General features: G+C 42.1%; 1 protein-coding gene across 1 annotated transcript in view; it reads right to left on the bottom strand.

Annotated features, from left to right (window-relative positions):
* Nucleotides 1-545: 545 nt before the first annotated feature.
* The window catches only part of LOC109910641 (putative transmembrane protein INAFM2), a 29,959-nt gene continuing 10,160 nt past the window's right edge, over nt 546-20,344 (bottom strand). Inside the window, exon 2 of the mRNA XM_048599772.1 lies at nt 546-1,396. The gene's annotated coding sequence lies outside the window, so the exon portion shown is untranslated. The remainder of the gene's footprint in view (nt 1,397-20,344) is intronic.

Here is a 20,344-nt window from a genome sequence, read left to right as displayed (position 1 = left end):
CTCTTATGTGCTACTTGGTGCACAGCATGGCCACACCGAGGAAGATCCTAAGTTTAATCTTCAGGCTCTAGTGAGATGGCTTTCTCTTGGCCAAGAAAAAAGTTGACTTATATTCCTGTATCTGATTACTGTTTCATGGCCTCAATGGAAACATTCAAAGTATGTATATTGTGAGAGGGCATGATGAAGCAATATCCTTTGTAAAGTCCTTAAGGCATGACAAAATGATTGAGTTTTAGTTACAATTGCAAAAATGAGAGAGAAATGTATTTTTTTCCACATTGCACAGGTCTACCTAGGGGAAGCGAGTTTGCACAAGAAAGAAGATGCAAGATTCAGCAGTTCTTTACTGCATGAATACATTTATGAAAGCAGGACCTGGAAGGGAAGGTCATCTTATGTTTGAATGTGCCCACTGCTGAGGCTTGCATTTGGCAGACGGACAAGAAACCTTGCCACTTGTTTGTGATAATGCAAGTGTAAGGAAACTCCAGATGTAGCAGTGACAAAATTAACCTTATTTAGTTAAGTAGACAGGTTACAAGTAAATAAATATTTGTTTTATTTCCCCACGTTACATAACAGTGTAGCCAACCTCACCGCAGAATGTCACAAAAAGAAAAAGCTCTAAGAAATCAAAATCTTTACAAAGGTTCACTTCAGTACTTTTATACTTCGGTATAAATATGTATAAATATTTTAATATCTGCTTTTTGGGTGTATTGAGGAAATCTCCTGTAAACTATATTTTATTCCCATGTTGATAATAGGATCAGCTATGATGTTTTGGTGGGATCAAAGGATCATCCCTGTGTTAATGGTCTAGTTTGATGGGTAGGGGTGGATTTGGCTTGCAATCCCTGCAGAATAGCTTTCAGAGAGTTTCAGAACTCTGAACAGCCACATCCTGGAGCTTAAGAGTAGAGGCCTGCTGGTTTTACACATGTTTACTGAGTAGTTTGACTAGGGAATTGTTCTGAGTTGCTATATGAAGCTGCCATTTCTGAGAACATGGGTGACAGATTTAGACATGTCTGCCATATCTGTCCAACTAGATATACACTGCTATACAATGTAATCATGGCACTAGACTGCAGGCTGTGGCCTTTTGCAGAGCTGCCTCTGATGTTCTCCAGATGCGAGGCTGGAATGTTGGTCAGTGAATCCTAGGTCCATTACTGTAATGACAGCTGGCATGGTATAGCCCAGAGACAATCCATATAGATGATTGGATATATTGATGTTCTTTTCCTCAGCAGCATAGTCACCTGTGTAGACTTGAATTCTATCACTATTAGAATAGTGTCTCTGCTCGTCATTGGAACCCTTTCTAGTTGTCCTAAGAAACTGTGATGGCATCATGCAGCAACTCAATCCTGGGATGTCGAGAGTTCATCTGCAGAAAGGCAGAAAGGTAGTTTCATTATCAACTTTGAAAATTTACAGAATGTGTGAGGTTGTCGGATTGCTCGCCAAGCTGGCTGGCTGTAGTTCAAACTTTTCGTCACCGTGCTAGGTGACATCATCAGTGTGGCCTCCGATGAAGTGATGTTGTTCTACTCTGCTTGGTATTTATATGATCCGGTCTGTTAAGTTGAATTGTTTAATCTCCGGATCTGTTCTGCATGGGTTTGTATATGGGGTCTAATTCCACATGTTTGTTGATTGCATTACAGGTCGAAAACCAGGCCTCTAGGAATTCCCATGCGTGTCTGTGGTTGGCTTGAGCTAGGATGGTCACGTTGTCCCAGGTAAATTGATGGCCTTCCATGACATGCAGGACTAACATAGTTTACAAAATACCTTGCTATGACTACAACAAACATTACATTAGCCAGACCGGAAGGAAACCAGCCATCAGGATACATGAACACCAGCTAGTGGCAAAACAACATGACAAACTTTCCCTCATCTCAGTGCAACCGGACAACATGACTATCCTAGCTCAAGCCAACCACAGACATGCACGGGAATTCCTAGAGGCCTGGTTTTCAACCCGTAATGCAATCAACAAACCCATGGAATTAGACCCCATATACAAACCCATGCAGAATAGAAACAGAAATGACACAACCCAACTTAACAGACCGGATCATATAAATACCAAGCGGCGTAGAACAACATCGCTTCATCGGAGGCCGCATTGATGAAACGCCTGAACGATAACCAGACAGCTCAGCAAGCAAGCCAACAACCTCATCTACAACCCGAGCTACAAATCTTCACATGAACCTTACAGAATATGTAATAAGACGAACGATAAAGAAAAGCCCAACTTTACATTGAACAAATGTGATTATCAACGAGTTTTTATAATCTTCCCACTTCCTACAGACAAAGGGGGTGGCCATGGGTACTCGCATGGGCCCAAGCTATGCCTGCCTCTTTGTAGGTTACGTGGAACAATCCCTCTTCCGTACCTACACTGGCCCTAAACCCCACCTCTTCCGTTACATTGATGACTGTATTGGCGCCGCCTCGTGCTCCCACGAGGAGCTCGAACAGTTCATCCAATTCACCAACACCTTCCACCCCAACCTTAAGTTCACCTGGACCTCTCTGTCTCCATCTCGGGCAACCACCTAGAAACCGATATCCATTTCAAGCCCACCGACTCCCACAGCTACCAAGAACACACCTCCTCCCACCCACCTTCCTGCAAAAATGCCATCCCCTATTCCCAATTCCTTCGCCTCCGCCGCATCTGCTCCTAGGATGAGGCATTCCACTCCCGTACATCTCAGATGTCCTTGTTTTTCAAAGACCGCCCTCGACCGTGTCTCCCGCATTTCCCGCAACTCATCCCTCACACCCCGTCCCCGCAATAATAACCAAAAAAGAATCCCCCTCGTCCTCACGTACCACCCCACCAACCTCTGGATCCAACGCATCATCCTCCGACATTGCCATCTGCAATCCGACCCCACCAGCAAAGACGTTTTTCCCTCCCCACCCTTATCTGCTTTCCGGAGGGACCACTCTCTCTGTGACTCCCTTGTCCGCTCCACACTCCCCTCCAGCCCCACCACACCCGGCACTTTTCCCTGCAACCGCAGGAAGTGCTACACCTGCCCCCACACCTCCCATCCTAGCCCCCAAGAAGACTTTCCACATCAAGCAGATGCTAATGTGGTATACTGCATCCGCTGTACCCGTTGTGGCCTCCTCTACATCGGGGAAACCAAGCGGAGGCTTGGGGACCGCTTTGCAGAACACCTACGCTCGGTTTGCAATAAACAACTGCACCTCCCAGTCGCGAGCCATTTCAACTCCCCCTCCCACTCCTTGGATGACGTGTCCATCCTGGGCCTGCTGCAGTGCCACAACGATGCCACCCGAAGGTTGCAGGAACAGCAACTCATATTCCGCTTGGGAACCCTGCAGCCCAATGGTATCAATGTGGATTTCACAAGCTTCAAAATCTCCCCTCCCCCTACCGCATCCCAAAACCAGCCCAGCTCGTCCCCTCCTCCCTAACCTGTTCTTCCTCCCACCTATCCCCACCTCAAGCCGCACCCCCATTTCCTACCTACTAACCTCATCCCGCCCCCTTGACCTGTCCGTCCTCCCTGGACTGACCTATCTCCTCCCTACCTCCCCAACTACACTCACCTTTACTGGCTCTATCCCCGGCTCTTTGACCTGTCTGTTTCCTCTCCACCTATCTTCTCCCCTATCCATCTTCTATCCGCCTCCCCCTCTTTCCTTATTTATTTCAAAACCCCCTTCCCCTCCCCCATTTCTGATGAAGGGTCTAGGCCCGAAACATCAGCCTTCCTGCTCCTGTGATGCTGCTTGGCCTGCTGTGTTCATCCAGTTCCACACCTTGTTATCTTAGATTTTCCAGCATCTGCAGTTCCTACTATCTCAGATTCTAAGGTGTGCTGTCTTTTGAATTGAACAATTAGGCAAAGCTCTTTAGTGAACTGATGTATATCCTTGGCAGCTTTTAGCTTTTCAGTGCACTCTCCTGCTCACATTTCCCCCATCAATGTCGTGAAATTTCACTTAAGTAGCCTTGTTATCATAGTTCTTTTGCACTCTTGCAAAGATGATCTGTCTTGTTTTGAATGCATTCTGCAGATAAACTTGGTTAACTTTTTAACCTCTGAAAAACTGTTCCCCATCAACTGTTATCATTCTCTACTGCACAAGGTAAAATTGTTCTTTCGATGGAATGATAAGCAATTGAAATTTAATGAGGTTAAAAGTAGAGTCAAGCTAGAAGTTAGACACGATCAGGTACTATCAGCTTTACTACTGGATGTCATTTAAGACTTATTTCAAAAGTCTGTGGATTCAAATTCAAATCCAGATACACGAGCACAAAACCGAGGGGGAATATTTAGAATGCAGTATTGTGTACTGTTGCAGTTATCGTCTTTTGGATGAGTCAATCAGTCAGATTTTTTTTTTTGCTGTCTCATGGCCGTAAACAGTCTCACTCCAGGGTTTCAAAGAAGAGCAAGGGTATTCTCTCTGGTGTTATAGTCAGTAGCTAATCCCTCAAACGAATGATTGGTCACTGGCATACTGCTTTGTACGGGAATTTGCTGTGGGCAAATTGTCAGCTGCATTTCCTACATTATGAACGTTGGGTGTAGGCCCCTTAGCCTCTCCTGCCTACACTACCATTCAATAAGACCATGCTGCTGTTAAACTTTCACTCCCTTGCACACGAAGAACTTGTCTCAGTCTTAAAACATTCACAGACCCTGCTTCCTTTTGAAGAAGGGAGTTCCAAAATCACTCCACTCTGAGGAGAAACAACAGTTTCTGTCTAAAATGGGCAAGCCTTTATTTTTAAATGATGACTCTTCATTTTAGATTGTTCAGCAAAAGGAAACATCCTTTCCACATCCACCATGCAAAGACCCCTGTGGGATCTTGATTTTCAATCAAGTTGCCTCCTCTAAACTTCGGTGGATAAAGGCTTAGTATCTCCAATCTCTCCTCGTAAGACAACCTGCCCATTGCAGGTGTTAGTCTGGTAAACCCTATCTGAACGTCCAACACATTTACATCTTTGCTCAAATAAGGATACTGTACACACTACTCAAGGTTGTGATCTCAGCAATGCTCTGTATTACTAGAGCATAGCCTCCCTACTTTTGTATTCAACCCCCTTCATCATAAATAGTAATATTCTATTTGACTTTCTATCTACTTGCTGTACCTGCATACTAACGTTTTTGCAAAACATGCAGTAATATGCCCAGATCCCTGTATAAGTTAGAGTTCTGCAATAACTCTATTTTCAGAATATGCCTTTTTTTTATTTCTCCTGCCAAAATGAACAATTTCACACTTTCCCACATTCTAGTCTCTCTCCCAAATCTTTACTCATTCACTTAAGGTGACTACAAGTGTTAGTCTTCACAACTTACTCTCTTACTCCAAGTTATCATAAAAATAGCCCTACCTTTGGTTCCTTTCATATGACTTGTAAAATGTTGAAACCTCAGCCCCAATCCCTGTGGAACACTGATTAAAATCTTGCCAACCAGAAAATTGCTAAACACACTGTTTCCTTGGCTAATTATCTCTCTATGCCAATATTTTACGCTCCACACAGAGTTTTTATTTTTTGCAATAACCTTTGACATGGCACTTCGTCAATTGTCTTCTGATAATCTAAACACCATAATATCCCCCCTTTATCCACAGCACATGAACAGAACATAATTTCCCTTTGACAAAACAATATTGACTCTGTCTTGAATTTTCTTAAATATTCTTTCCTAACATCCTTTAATAACAGCCTCTGAACATCTGCAATAGGGAAAATAATCAGTTAATTGGCCTGTTTCTCGCATTTTGATTAAAAGCAGTTACATTCATAATTTTCCAAACTATGGGAATCCTCCATAAATCTAGAAATTTTGGTTATTTACTATTTACTGTTAAGACAAGGGCTTTTAGTGCTGTGTCAACATATGTTGCCCATCCCCGTTACCATTTGTAAGGTGGTGGGCTTGCTTTTGTGAAGCACTATAAAGCTGCCTTCTTGAACCACTGTAGTTTGACCCAGTGACACTGAAAAAAAGGTGATATATTTTTACGTCTGGACAGTGACTTGCTTAGAGGGGAGCTTGCAGGTGGTGTTCCCAGATATCTGCTGCCCATATCCTTTGAGATCAAGGATTTGGAAGATGCATTCTAAGGAGACTTGATGAGTTGTTACCATGCATTGTGTAAATTGTACACACTGCTGTTACTGTATTTCAGTGGTGGATATAGTGCCAAGCAAGTGGTCCGTCTTGTCAATTTGACATTTGGCAAGTGGACAGTATTCCACCACACTCCAACTCATGCCTTGTAAATGGTGGATAAGCTTTGGGAGCAGGGATGAATTACTCACTGCAAGATTCTTAGTCTCTGACTTGATTTACAACCACGGTTTATATATGGCCAGTTCAGTTCAATTTATGGCCAACACTAACCCCTTGGATGTTGATGGTGGGTGTTTCAGTGATGGAGATGATAAATTTGAACATGGACTGTTTCAGTGTCAGAGCAGTCATGAATGGTGCTGAACATTGTGCAATCATCGGTGAACATCCCACTTCTGACCTTACGATAGAGGGAAGGTCATTAATGACGAAGCTGAAGATGGTTGGGCCGAGGACACTACCCTGACGAACTCCTGCAGAGATGTCCTGGAACTGAGATGACTGACCTCCAACACCACAGCTATTTTCCAACGTGCCAGGTATAACTCCAACCAGAGGAGAGTTTTCCCCTGATCCATTGATTTTAGTTTTTTTGGGCCCCTTGATGCCACATTCAGTAAGTACTAACTTGATGTCAAGGGCTCTCACTCTCACCTCACCTCTGGCATTCGACTTTTTTTCTGTACACGTCTGAAAAAATTGCTGAAATGATGTCCAGAGTAGAATAGTGCTAGTGAAACCCACACTGGGGGGGGGTCACTGAGCAGGTGGTTACTGAGCAGATGCTGTTTTATAGCACTATTGGTGACACCTTCCATCACTTTACTGATGATCAAGTGTACACTGATGGGCCGTATTGGCTGGGTTGGATTTATCCTGCTTTTAGTATCCCATCACCGCTGCCTCTTCCCCCAATGCGTTGTTTAATTGTCCACCACCATTCACGACTGGATGTGGCAGGACTACAGAGCTTAGATCTGATCCATAGGTTATGGGATCGCTTAGTTCTGTCTATCACTTTCCTGTTTGACGTGCAAGTTATCCTGTTTGGTAGCTTGACCAGATTGACACCTCATCTTTAGGTATGCCTGGTGCTGCTTCAGGCATGCTCTCCTGCACTCTTCATCGAACCAGGCTTGATCCTCTAACTTAATGGTAATGGTAACGGTAATGGTAAAGTGCTGGGCCATGAGATCACAAATTGCTTTCAAATAGAATTCTGCTGTTTACTATGGAGGTGTATTAATTAATCCCATGGGTGCTAACCAGCAGGAGCTTTCTTTGCCCATGTTTGACCTGATGCCATGAAACCTTGTGTGGTCTGGAGTCAATGCTGAGGACTCTCAAGGCAAATCGCTCCTGACTTTATGCCACTATATCATTGCCTCTGCTAGATCTATCCTGCCAGTAGAGAAGGCTACATCGAACAATGGTGCTGGCACAGTTTGAGACATAGTCATACTCATGGAATCGTACTTTACAGACAGCGTCAGGTGTTTTTCTTGACTAGTATGTGAGACAGCTCTCCCAATTTTGGCACCAGGCCCCAGATGTTAGTGAGGAAGACGTCGCAGGATCGGAAAGGTAGTGTTTGCCATTGTCATTTCCAGTGCCTAGGTCAATGTCATGTGGGCTGTAATTTCTTTTTTGAGACTTTATAGTGGTTTGATACAACTGAGTGGCTTGCTAGACAATCTTCGAGAGCAGTTAAGAGTCAACCACATCGCTGTGGGTTTTGGAGTGGGCCAGACCGGGTAAGGATGGCAGGTTTCCTTTTCTTAATGGGATTAGTGAGCCAAATGGGCTTTTGTAACAATCAATAATGGCTTAATAGTCATTATCTGACGTTAATTACAGATTTTGTTGAATTCAGATTCCGTCTGCCTTAGTGAGATTTGAATCTGAACATTATCCAAAACGATGCCACTAGTTCATTTCAGGGACCCGGGTTCGATTCTACCCTAGGGCAACTGTGCACGTTCTCCCCATGTCTGCGTGGGTTTCCTCTGGGTGCTCCGGTTTCCTCCCACAGTCCAAAGACATGCAGGCTGGGTGGATTGGCCACGCTAAATTGCCCCGTAGTGTTCATGGATGTTTAGGCTTGGTGGGTGGGGGATTCTATGATTTATCACCTCTGTCTGTCACAAGTACTTCATTAACTGGCGCACACATTGGGACATCCTGAGATTGTACAAAGTGCTGTACAAATGCAAAGTTCATTTTGATTTCAAATACAGAACCACCAGCAGTAACTTTATGCTTAAAATTCCTACTCCACCTGAAGCATCAGCTACACATGCAACTAAAACATGCACCTTAGTTGAACTATTTAATCGGATGGATAGCATATGGGGATGTTGAGTTTGTAAATTATTCTATTTAAATATAAATTGATAACTTTTACTCAGCTTCAAAAAGTAGGATTTAGTGCAACATTCTGGCAAATTAATCTGTTGGATTGGTTTAATTTATTTGAACCCAACAGATTGAGGGAAGAAATAGCATCATATAGGCAGGTTGGAATGGGAAAATTCATGGAAGAACAAGAGGTATCCTCTAATAGAACAGGAAATACTCAGCAGGTCAAACAGAATCTGTGCAGAGTTAACGTTTCAGGTCAGAGTCACACATTGGAAGTATTAGCTCCGTTTCTCTCTCCACAAATACTGCTATATTTTAGATTACCAACACCTGCAGTATCTTGCCTCTGTCAGTGAAATTTATATGAAATCGAGCAAGATCACAGCATCCAGGACACACTGAGCAAATTTCATTGTTATAAATCCATGCTATTGTATGACTAGATAGTAAAGGTATTTTCCATATCTTGGTGATTATGATATCTTTTTGGAGCAACCTGTAGCTCTGAATCCAACAGGCTAATTAGTGCAGACCAACAATTTGTAATGACTATATAGCAATCTTAGTTTTGATGAGAGGCAACAAAAATGATTAGCCTCTATGAGATGGTACAGAGCCAGCAGTTTATATATGTGAAAGCTTTGGAAGCAGTATTTTATGACCACATTTCAATTTGAATATTTAACAACAGACAAATAAAATTCTATCAAGTTACTAGACCACCCAGCAAGTATTTTCTGGTTGTCCACTTGAAAAGCTATTCCCAAATTCTGATTCTTCAAAATGAATATCTAAGTATTCAAGACTTGATTTATTTGCAAGCCTGTTGTTTTTGTGCTAAGAGATGTAGCAATGACAAAAGCTTTACTCCACAATTGACTGCACAAGAGTTAGTTTAATTGAGATTCCCAACTTTGAGCTACACCATTGTCGTCAAGCTGTCAAAACAGCCAATCGCATCAAAGAATTTCAGCAAACCACCAAACAGGGAAAGGGACGACTAATCTACTCACTTTCTAAAAAAAAACTTACATTAGTAAAAACTGGGGCCAAGATAGAAATTGTAATATAAACAAAAAATTTGATAATTTAACAATCAGCAAATATAGATTTAACTTTTTTTAGGACTTGTCAGTTGTTCAACAACATCATTTACTCACATCATCATTAAAGACCAGTTGTATGTCAAATGAGCATGGCTGAACATTTTATGGAATTTTTTTTATTTTTGTGGATATAACAACTGAGGACATGATTTGAAGTCCAGGTAAGGACTTGTATATGTAGAATTCTACAGACTTTTACTTAAAAGACAGCAGCTTTAAATTTCCTAATTAAATTCCACACTTCTTAATCATGGCACAAGGAGGTGTAGTGGTAATGTCACTGGACTGACAAACTTGAGGCCTGGGACCATCTCACTGTGGCAGCTGCTGGAATTTAAATTCAATTAATTACAGGAATTGTCTTAATAATGTTCACTAATTATCATTGATATTTTTTAAAACCCATCTGATCCACTAATCGCCTTTTGAGAAGAGAATCTGCCATCCTTATCTGGTCTGGCCTACATGTGACTCCAGACCCACAGCAACGTAGTTGACTCTTAACTGCCCTCTGAAATCATCTAGCAAGCCACTCAGTTCAAGGGCAGTTAGGGATGGGCAGCAAATATTGGCCTTTGCCAGAGACACCCACATGCCTATGAACGAATAAAGAAAAACATATTTGCCACTCTCCAATCCTCTGACACATTACAATAGTATCTAGAGAAAATGGGAGAATTATGGCAATCCCTTTACACCATCTCCATCCCAATTTCTTTTCACTACCTGCAGTTGCAAGCAAAACAACTTATCCAATCTAAGAATTGTCAGTCTTTCAGTTACATCCTTTTTCAACCCTATCCATTCCCTTTACCATCTTTCCTGTTACCAATATTTTGGCAACATCCCTTTCCTTAGGAAATGCCAAAACAACGGACAAGTACTTGCCCGGTATATCTAAACATGTTATCCTATTTGTCCTCCATAGGAGGCACCGTGCCTCTTAATAGTTGCTTAATACTTAGAGGCCAGTAAAGGATTTTTAGTTTTCTTTTCATGTTGTTTACTATCTGTACTCATATTCCCTCTTTGCCTTATTTTCTTCTTCACTTCAACTTATTGTATCAGATCAGTCTCTTAGAATCATAGAATTCCTAGTGCAGAAAGAGGCCATTTGGCCCATCAGGTCTGTATAACCTTCCAAAGAACATCTCACCCAGATCCATACCTTCAACCCTATCTGCATAACTTCACTAACCCAGCTAGCCTGCATATCCCTGGAACTACAGGACAGTTAGCATGGCCAATCCACCTATACTGCACATCTTTGAACTGTGAGAGGAAACCAGAGCACCTGGAGGAAACCTACTTAGATGCAGAGAACATGCAACACATACACAGTCACCTGGGGCTGGAATTGAACCTGGATCTGTGGTGCTGAGGCAGCACTGCCAACCACTGAGCCTTTTTGAAGAATTTACTTGCCATGTATTATACATTGTCTTTTTCTCTTGCATTCTATATCTGTCTCCTTTGCCATGAGGCAGGACTTGGTTTGGTTTCCTTAGCTCTCACCATTATTGGAATATACCTAGCCTGTACCTGAGGCATCTCTTCCTTCAAGATCACCCATTATTCCATGATTTTTTTCTGACCCTCTAACAAGGGGAGAAGGGTAACTTCTTCAAGGTAGGCATCCTTAGAAGACGCAACTTGTTATCTCAGATTCTCCAGCATCTGCAGTTCCTACTATCTCTGAAACAATTTTAACCCCACTGCGAAGCCTCTTCTAAGGATGCCTACCTTGAAGAAGTTACCCTCCTCCCTCTTCCTGCTCCTCTGATGCTGCTTGGTCTGCTGTGTTCATCCAGCTCTACATCTTGTTATCTCAGATTCTCCAGCATCTGCAGTTCCTACTATCTCAGTACAGGTATATTCTGACCCTTCAGCACAGTGCCACAATTTTCTCATAACAAAACAAGCTGCATAAATGAACTCAACGGATCCAATTTGCACTAAGAAGTAGGATTTCTGCTCAGTACATATATTAGATGGTATAAATTCATTCCTCGATGTTTAGATCTGTTAATACATATTGGTCATCATCCCAGTCTTTCTTTTGTGTTGGTGATTTGGGTCCACCTGCCTGTTTTGCCATCATTATCTGATCTACTTCCAGAACAGTTGCAGCAAGCCTAATTCCCCAGCATTTAACCAAGAATGGGTCTACTATTCCAGCCTCAAACATGTCCTTGAACCTTCACCCTCTAATCAAAATCAATATTTTTGTTTCCCTCCTGATGTACTTCATATAGCTTTGAAATTATTTCATTACATACAACACTTCTTCAGAACTCGTGTCAGACTTGAAACGTTAACTGTTTCTCCACAGATGCTGCCACATCTACTGACTTTCCAGTTTTATTTCAGATTTCCAGCATTTAATACTTTGTTTTGATGTCACCATCTACACCTGTCCTTCAGCTTTGTTTGAATAAATTTAAAAAGACATAAATACTACAACACTTACCTTTTCTGAACACTTTGTATTTGTGAACATTATGTCTCCAATCTGTACCAGTTTTAGGCCACATTCCATTCTGGTTCTAACATCATATTCCCACTCTATTCATGTTTGTAGCTTACCAGCTTTAATCTTTATGATTTGTGTGTTTACATACACATGTATCGGAACCTTGTCTTTGTGTTTCTTGTTGTCCTTCTTCATCTATTCCTATCTAATATGCAGCTACTTCCATCTGAAACTCCATCCTTTTTGCACCTTATTACTTTCTTTATTTTCTTTTATTTGCTGGTGCTGATCCCAGCGCCAAACTGATCACCCCCTTCAAGCTCGATTCATGATTTCTCTATCTCTTCCTCCCCTCCCAGCAACCACGTGTATACACACACACACACAAGGCAATCATTGTCTTTCCAGATTGCTGGGCAGGGAATGAAGTAAGAATATAATACGATTAAAACCAGCCTCAGGTTTTCCCCATTCCTGTGCTCCCTACTTCTCATTTGTAATCAAGGCTTCACTGGGTGAAATGCGGCATTCCTACAGACACCTGGGAATCACTGGCCCAAGACCACGCAAAGTGGAAGAGGATGAGGAAGAGGAGGAGCATCCGGGAAGGCGTCGAGCACCTCTAGACTTGCCGTCAGGAAAGAAATGGAAGCCTGGCGCAAACGGCAAAAAGGAACACACTGCCACACCAATGCTCCACCCACCTCTTTCCATAGCCATCACCTGCCCCAAGTGTAACAGAGCCTGCAGTAGCCATGTCAATCTGTACAGCTGCCTACAGATTCACTTTGAGAGTGTAAGACAGTCATCATCGTCTGCGAGGATGATGATTTGTAAATATTGGAGCATTGCAGTCTGGATGAGGATTTCATGTAATTATGGGTTTTTTTACTCATTTAAAACAGATTCTTCTCCCACATTTTATGGGAAATTCAGTAACTCTGGCAACTGCCGATGCTTAGAACAGATATTTTAGCACTACTCAGCAATTAAACTTGGAACTGCACCTTCTGTATGGCTCAGCAACTCATTATCTTTAAATAAACAGTGCCCACAGGTAGCTGAACCATCTGAACACCCTAATGTTCTCATCTTGGCTGCATAAAATCTGCCACCGCCCTACTCTCGTTGCTTTCTCAGCACTTTTCTTGTTCTGAATCTTATTTTCCATCCAGGTAACTTCAAATCAAAGGGTTAAATATTTTAATCTTTTCATAAAACAAATTTGAGCATTGCAAGTTCGTGTCTTCCTCACTGGCAGTAAGATCAGGCAGGAGCATTTGGAACAGGGTCAGCGTGTGGCTGAATAAGGCATCATTTACTATACAACAGGCTCGACTTTATGAGACAGCAGATGGCAAATTCATATTTGAGCCTTGAGTAATCAAGGTGTTTCAGCACAAGTTATTGAATAAAGCCTGTTGGATTAACTGTAGTTACATCAAGCACAAGAAAGTGTATTCGTGTATATCACAGTATCGCAGAATGCAACTGCAGACCAACAGGTCGTTTAGTCTGCCATTACTTTGCTGGATCTTTGAAAACACAGCTGTATTTGGCTCTGCGTCGCTTGTTTCCTTTCATCTGTAACACTAAGTTCCCAACCTTCAGGTCTGATTCCCTTTTAATACTATTTATAGACTTAGCTTCCACCACCTTTTCAGGTCCAGCATTACTCTCAGTGGAAAAAAAAAAATTCACTCATTCAAAAGCAAAAGTGCAGAAGCCCGAAATTACTGATTCAATTTGTTTTAATACGTACACAGCCTCACATATTATTAAGACAGTTCTAGGGCATTATTTCCTCACAGTCCTTTTATCCACACATATGCAGAGCTAATCTCTCTTGCAAAGTGACCAAGATGGTTCCAAAGAAAAATATCATATTTTTAAATAAAAACCGAAAGAACCGCGGATGCTGGAAATCAGAAACAAAAACAGAAATTGCTGGAAAAGCTCAGCAGGACTGGCCTTTCCCAGTCCTTTCCGAGAAGGGTTACTCAACTCTAAACATTAACTCCTGATATCTCTCCACAGATGCTGCCAGACCTCCTGAGCTTTTCCAGCATTTTCTGTTTTTGTATCATATTTGTAAAACTTAATACATTTAAAAGTACAACAAACGTTGCTCTCCTTCACTCAAGACGTTTCAGCATTAGATGTGTAAGAAACTTATATATCTGTGTATAGGACTTCCGTCTTTTTGTAAGATGAATGAACATGTTGTCTTTAAACTAAATGGAAAGATTGACAGTATAAATGATTTTATGCTCCATTCTGGGTGACGTACATGTATCACTGAACTATTTATCAGTTTTGCCAAACCCAGTCCCTTTCATAAAATGACGATGGTACAACCTGTATTGTCACCTTCTACTGAAAATGTTGTCAGATTTTCAGCATATTATAACACATCACAGTTCATTAATTCAACCTGCAGCTGGAGTTGAATTCAGCCGGGAGATTTCTGTTTGTGACAGTAAAATCATATTTATTCCTCAAGTGACTCTGTTTTCAAGGCAAAATACACTGAACAATTATTAAGGATTCGTCATGATTCCACTGCTGGATATAAATGGATTACTTTCAGGTTCTGACAAGTGATATGCCAGAGACTGGTGGTGTGGCCTCAGTTATTTATAATTTATATCAATGACTTGGTTGAACAGAACTGAATGTTATGGTCATCAAATCTGTTGCTAATACAAAATTAGGCAGGAAAGTAAGTTGTGAAGGTCTGCAAGGGGATATAGATAGGCTAATTGAGCAGGTAAACATTTGGCAAATTGAATATAGTTGTAGGAAAATATGAACTTTGGTAGAAAAACAGCATATTATTTGAATGGAGAAAGACTGCAGAAGTCTGAGGGACAGAGGGATCTGGATGTCCTGGTACATGAATCACAAAAAAAAAAAGTGTTAGTGTGCAAGTAGATGAGTGTACAAGAGATGAGGAAGGCAAATGGAATGTTGTTGTTTATTTCGAGGGGAATGGAATATAAAAGTAAGGTTGTTTGCTACAGTAGCATAGAGAATTAGTGAGGCCACATCTGGAGCACTGTGTACAGTTTTGGGTTTCTTCCTTAAGACAGACATAAATATATGTTAGACACGATTCAGAGAAGACTCACTTAACTGTTATGTGGGATGGAGAGAGATTATCTTACAGGGAAAGGATGGACAGGTTTGGCCTATACCCGTTGGAGTTTAGAAGAATTTCACTGAAAAATAAAAGATCCCAAGGGGACTTGGCAAGGTAGATGCTAAAAGGAATTTCCTCCTTATGGGAGAGACTAGAACTACAACTAGAGCTAGAATAATTTCAAAATAAGGGGTACCTTGTTTCAGACCAAGATATGGAGAATTATTTTCAATCGTAAATCTTTCAAACTTCCTGCCCAAATCAGTGGTAGGCAGGAATGAGGAGCAGAAGGTACAATCATGATATTTTTATCCTTCATTCACTTCTGGGAAAAGGGCGTCGCTGGCTAGGCAGCATTTATTGCCCAGCCCTAATTGCCCGGAGGGCAGTTCAGAGTCAACCACATTGCTGTGGGTCTGGAGGGATTCAAATTCCAATTTGAATCCGGGTCCCCAGAACATGAACTGGATCTCTGGATTAACAGTGCAGTGATAACACCACTAGGCCATTGCCTCCCCTAATCTTACCGAATAGCAGAGCAGGCTAGCGGGTGCTGGTCAGCCTAGCTCTGATCCTGCTTTGTGCATTTTTATGCTGGATATCATACCACACATTTAGTTTTCTGATAGACAACCATTACAGTATCTGTAAGAGTGGCACAAAAATGAAACAAGTTTTGGAAGAGGATTCATTCTCCGAGTTAGGAAAACCTCAAATCTGAACAAATTATGATGGTCCTTTCGAAGACAGGAATACAAGTTACACACAGATCAAACCAGGTAATATTGGCGGGTCTCCTACCCTGAACGAGATTAATCGTTCGGTTGCATTTTTACCACAATCTTCCAGCATTACTGAAACCATTTTTTAAAATCATCTCAGAAAAGTTTTAACATTTAGGAGTGGAATGGCAGTTCAGTGATTAGCACTGCGTCCTCACAGTGCCAGGATCCCCGGGTTCGATTTCAGCCTGGCCAACTGTCTGTGTGGAGTTTGCACATTCTCCCAGTGTCAGCATGGGTTTCCTCCCACAGTGCAAAGATGTGCAGGTTAGGTGGTTTGGCCATGAAACGTAGGGTTACAGGGATAGGATGGGGGGTCTGGGTCTTGGTGAGATGCTTTTCAGAGAGTCAGTGCAGATCCAGTGGGCTGAATGGCCTCTTTCTGCACTGTAAGGATCCTGTGATTCTACATTATTAGATCAGTTCTTTGGATGACCAGGCCAGTAACCACTACAGTACTGTACTGAGTCACTGTTTTGATAAGTCGTACTAAACACTTCCCATAAGTCAATGAACAAAATTCCAGTTTACAGAACAGTACAGTTCCAGCAGCATCTAATCAAATGAACTGAACTTAACATTCTGCAGTGGGGGTGGGGGGGGAAGAAAGAGGAGAACTGGTTTTGAAATCAGATTGCCATATTTGACTGTACAAACCCAGCTGACCACTTTGACTGAAAAGGATGTTTCAAGTTCCAGAGTAGGGAAAAATGAAAGCTATATTTGGACTAAGTATAGAATACACATACTCACTGTCTTGAGTTTATACCAATACCAGCTGTTTGAGTAATTTACTGTATCTCACCTTTAGGAGATAAAACATAATGGAAGAAACTTGGGAGAGGGAAAGAAAGGGATAATTAAAAATTCAGATGAGTGCCAAACTATCATTTTTATTTTTCTCAATTTATCTCTTCAATAAAGAAGTCGCCTCTCCTGGAGTTAGTTTTAAAAACCCCAGTGCCCATTATATTCATTTTGGTCTTGACTGTCCTTTGTCACCTCCTATTTCTCATTTATATAAAATCCCTACAGGGTGGCAGCAAGCCATTCAGCCCATCAGGTCCACACTGAACCTCCAAACAGCATCCAATGCAGACCCATCCCCCCTATCCTATCCCCGTAACCCCACCATTCCCATGGCTAATCCACCTCGCCTACATATCCCTGGGCACTATGCGCAATTCAGCAAGGCCAACCCACCAACCTGCACATCTTTGGACCATGGAAGGAAACCCACACAGACACGGGGAGAATGTGCAAACTTCACACAGTCACCCGAGGCTGGAATCGAGTCTGGGTCGCAGGTGCTGTGAGACAGCAGTGCTAACCACTGAGCCATCATGGTGGAGGTCCCATGTATCACGTTCTCAGGAAGGTTCACCGGACCCGGAACATTAACTCGGTTTCTTTCCTTCTTAGATGTTGCTGAGCTTTTCCAGCAACTTTGTTTTTGTTCCTGATTTGCAGCATCCGCAGTTCTTTCGGTTTTTACCATGTATCTGCTGCCCGGATCTCCTCTGATGACAGCCTGCTCTAATTCACCACACCTCTCTGGGCTTTTATGTTGTCAGCCTGCCATCCAGTTATGGATCAGCCCCAAAAAGTGAACATTGTGAAGCCTGAAGCTGTTTCCTTTGACCCACTATAAACTCTCTGGTTCAGCCAGATTGTTCTTTGGCATTTAATTGACCCTGAGGTGAGATTCCAAACCCAGAAACCTCTTTCACCAAGACCTCTGCCAACTCCACTTCTGAAAACGGCGCATTATTTCTCTGCGTCAGCTCATTTTCCGAAATCCCCATCTGTACTTATCCCAATGCTTTCCTGGCAGGCCTGCCATCTTCCACCCTTTATAAACTTGACCTCAAGAATCTCTACTGCACGTTTCCTCACTTACATGGAGTCTGTTCACCTATCCCTCGTGTAGATCACCCATACTTGCTGACATTGTTATGAAATCCAACAAGCATCCCACGTTAAAAATTACTGCCTCTGTGTTCAAATTTCTATATATGCTTGCTCCTCTCTTTCTTTGCAACTTCCTCCAGCCAAATAATCCACTTTGATGTTGGCATTCCTCCAACTGTTGCCTTCTCGTGTATCTCCCACTTCCTTTATCCCTCCGTTGGTGGAACAGCCTTGAACCATCCGGTCCCTTAGCTCTGGTTTTCCTTTGCAAATCTTTTCATTGCTCTCCTCCTCTAAGGCACCCCTTTCTCTTTTAGACCAACATTTTCATCAGCTGTTCTAATGTCTATTCCTTTGACTTAGTGTCAGTATTGCTTGGCAATGTTGTTCTGAAACACCTTGGCATTTTATTAAAGATTCAATATTAATATGTAGCATCTTCAACAGAGCAAAACATCCTAAGATGCTTCCCAGGAGCATTACATACGATGTTGCAAATATCTTGGCTCAGAAGTCAAATTTTAGAATGCAGCTATTAATTTCAAAATTAGGTAAATGGATTTATCCAGTTGACGTACATCTCTGATGGAAATGCGACTCAAACAAGCCTGAGTTTATTGTAATTAAAAAGGTAGTCATTTTGTTTTCAATAATTTTGGCCTTAACGCTGGGAACATTTGAACAATGGATGATCTATCAGTAAGTGTGTGGTAGTTCCAGAGGGATTCCACTTACTTCATTTTATTGCAGTTCCCAGATGAAAAAAAATGTTGGTCGACAGTAAATTCCTTAATAGGAAATTCTGTATTGTCATAAGTTTTATTAACAATCAAATTATTCATATAGAATCCCTACAGTGCAGAAAGAGGCAAATTGGTGCATCAAGTCTGCACCAACCCTCTGAACAACATCCCACCCAGACCCATCATCCCAACCTTATCCCTATATTTCCCATGGTTAATCCACCTAACCTGCACATGCCTGGACACTACAGAGAAATTTAGCAAGGCGAATCCACCTAACCTACACATCTTTGGACTGTGGGAGGAAACTGGAGCACCCGGAGGAAACCCACGCAAACACGGGGAGAACGTGCAAACTCCAGACAGACAGACAGTCACCCGAGGCTGGAATCAAACCCGGGTACCTGGCACTGTGAGGCAGCAGTGTTAACCACAGTGCCACTGTATGGATTGCAGAATCAAAAGAATTACATTGAACGTAGAATAATCAATTTACATCTTTGCTTAAAGACATCCCACAGCATTCCCCAAACTGTTAGAGAGATATGGGCTATGGAGTAGTATGTTATTTTTTAGGGTGTCTGAGTGTTTGCTCAGAAAAAAGCCTTTGCTTTGGTGTACACTATTTTTTTGTTGGATTTGGAGAGTCTACAGAGAGATGATTGTCAGTCAGACCTGGACTTCAAACAGAGAAAATGTAATGTAACTGTCCACAGTGCAGAATGGGGCTCAGTCCCATTTTGTATTTCAGGTGGGAAAAAGAAGGTTTGTCTAACTAGGGACAGAAATCTACAGTGGTCCTCACAGAGCTTTGTGACAGAAAGCAGTCGGCAGAGTTAGCTTAGAAGCTGTGGGAAGGCAGTTGGGGATTTGCCAGCAGCCAGTAAAAGGTACTGAGGCATCTACAGTTGAGAGGTATTAAATAAAAGCTGAGGGTCATTTGGCCAAAAAGCTAGTGGAAAGACCTCACAAAATTGTGCTACAGAGAACACTGGAAGAAATAAAGTGAATTCCAGACAGCTGTGGCATATTTTGTGGGTTGGTCCCTTCAGAAATGAATGAATCTTCATGGCATAGGAGGTGGGGTCATAGAACAGTATGGTACAGGAACAGGCCGTTCGGCCCACAATGTCTGTGCTGACTATGATGCTATTTGAAACTAATCTTGTCTGCCTGAACATGGTCCATATCCCTCTATTCTCGTTCTGCTCATGTGTCTGTGTAAATGCCTGTTACACTTTGCTATCATATCTGCTTCTACCACCTCCCTTTGCAGCTGATCCAGACACCCACTACTCTCCATATTAAAACAAAACTTACCCCTCCCTTGACCCAAAATCTATGCCCCTTAGTATTTGACAGTTGCAGTCTCTTTCCCAGGGTGGAACTATCTACCCTATCCATGCCTATCATCATTTTATATACTTCTATCAGGTCACCACTCAGCCTTTGATGCTCTAGTGAAAACAACCCAAGTTTGTCCAACCACTGCTGAGAGCTAATACACTCCAGTCCAGGCTACATCCTGGTAAACTGCTTTTGCACCCTCTCCAAAGCCTCCACATCCTTCCTACTGTGTGGTGACCAGAATTGCAAACAGTACTCTGAATGTGGCCTAATCAAAACCTTTGTACAGATGCAACATGACTTGCC

Source organism: Rhincodon typus, chromosome 8 (assembly GCF_021869965.1).
Source record: "Rhincodon typus isolate 14 chromosome 8, sRhiTyp1.1, whole genome shotgun sequence".
In the NCBI taxonomy this organism is placed as follows: domain Eukaryota; kingdom Metazoa; phylum Chordata; class Chondrichthyes; order Orectolobiformes; family Rhincodontidae; genus Rhincodon; species Rhincodon typus.
This window is presented reverse-complemented; position numbering and strand designations above follow the sequence as displayed.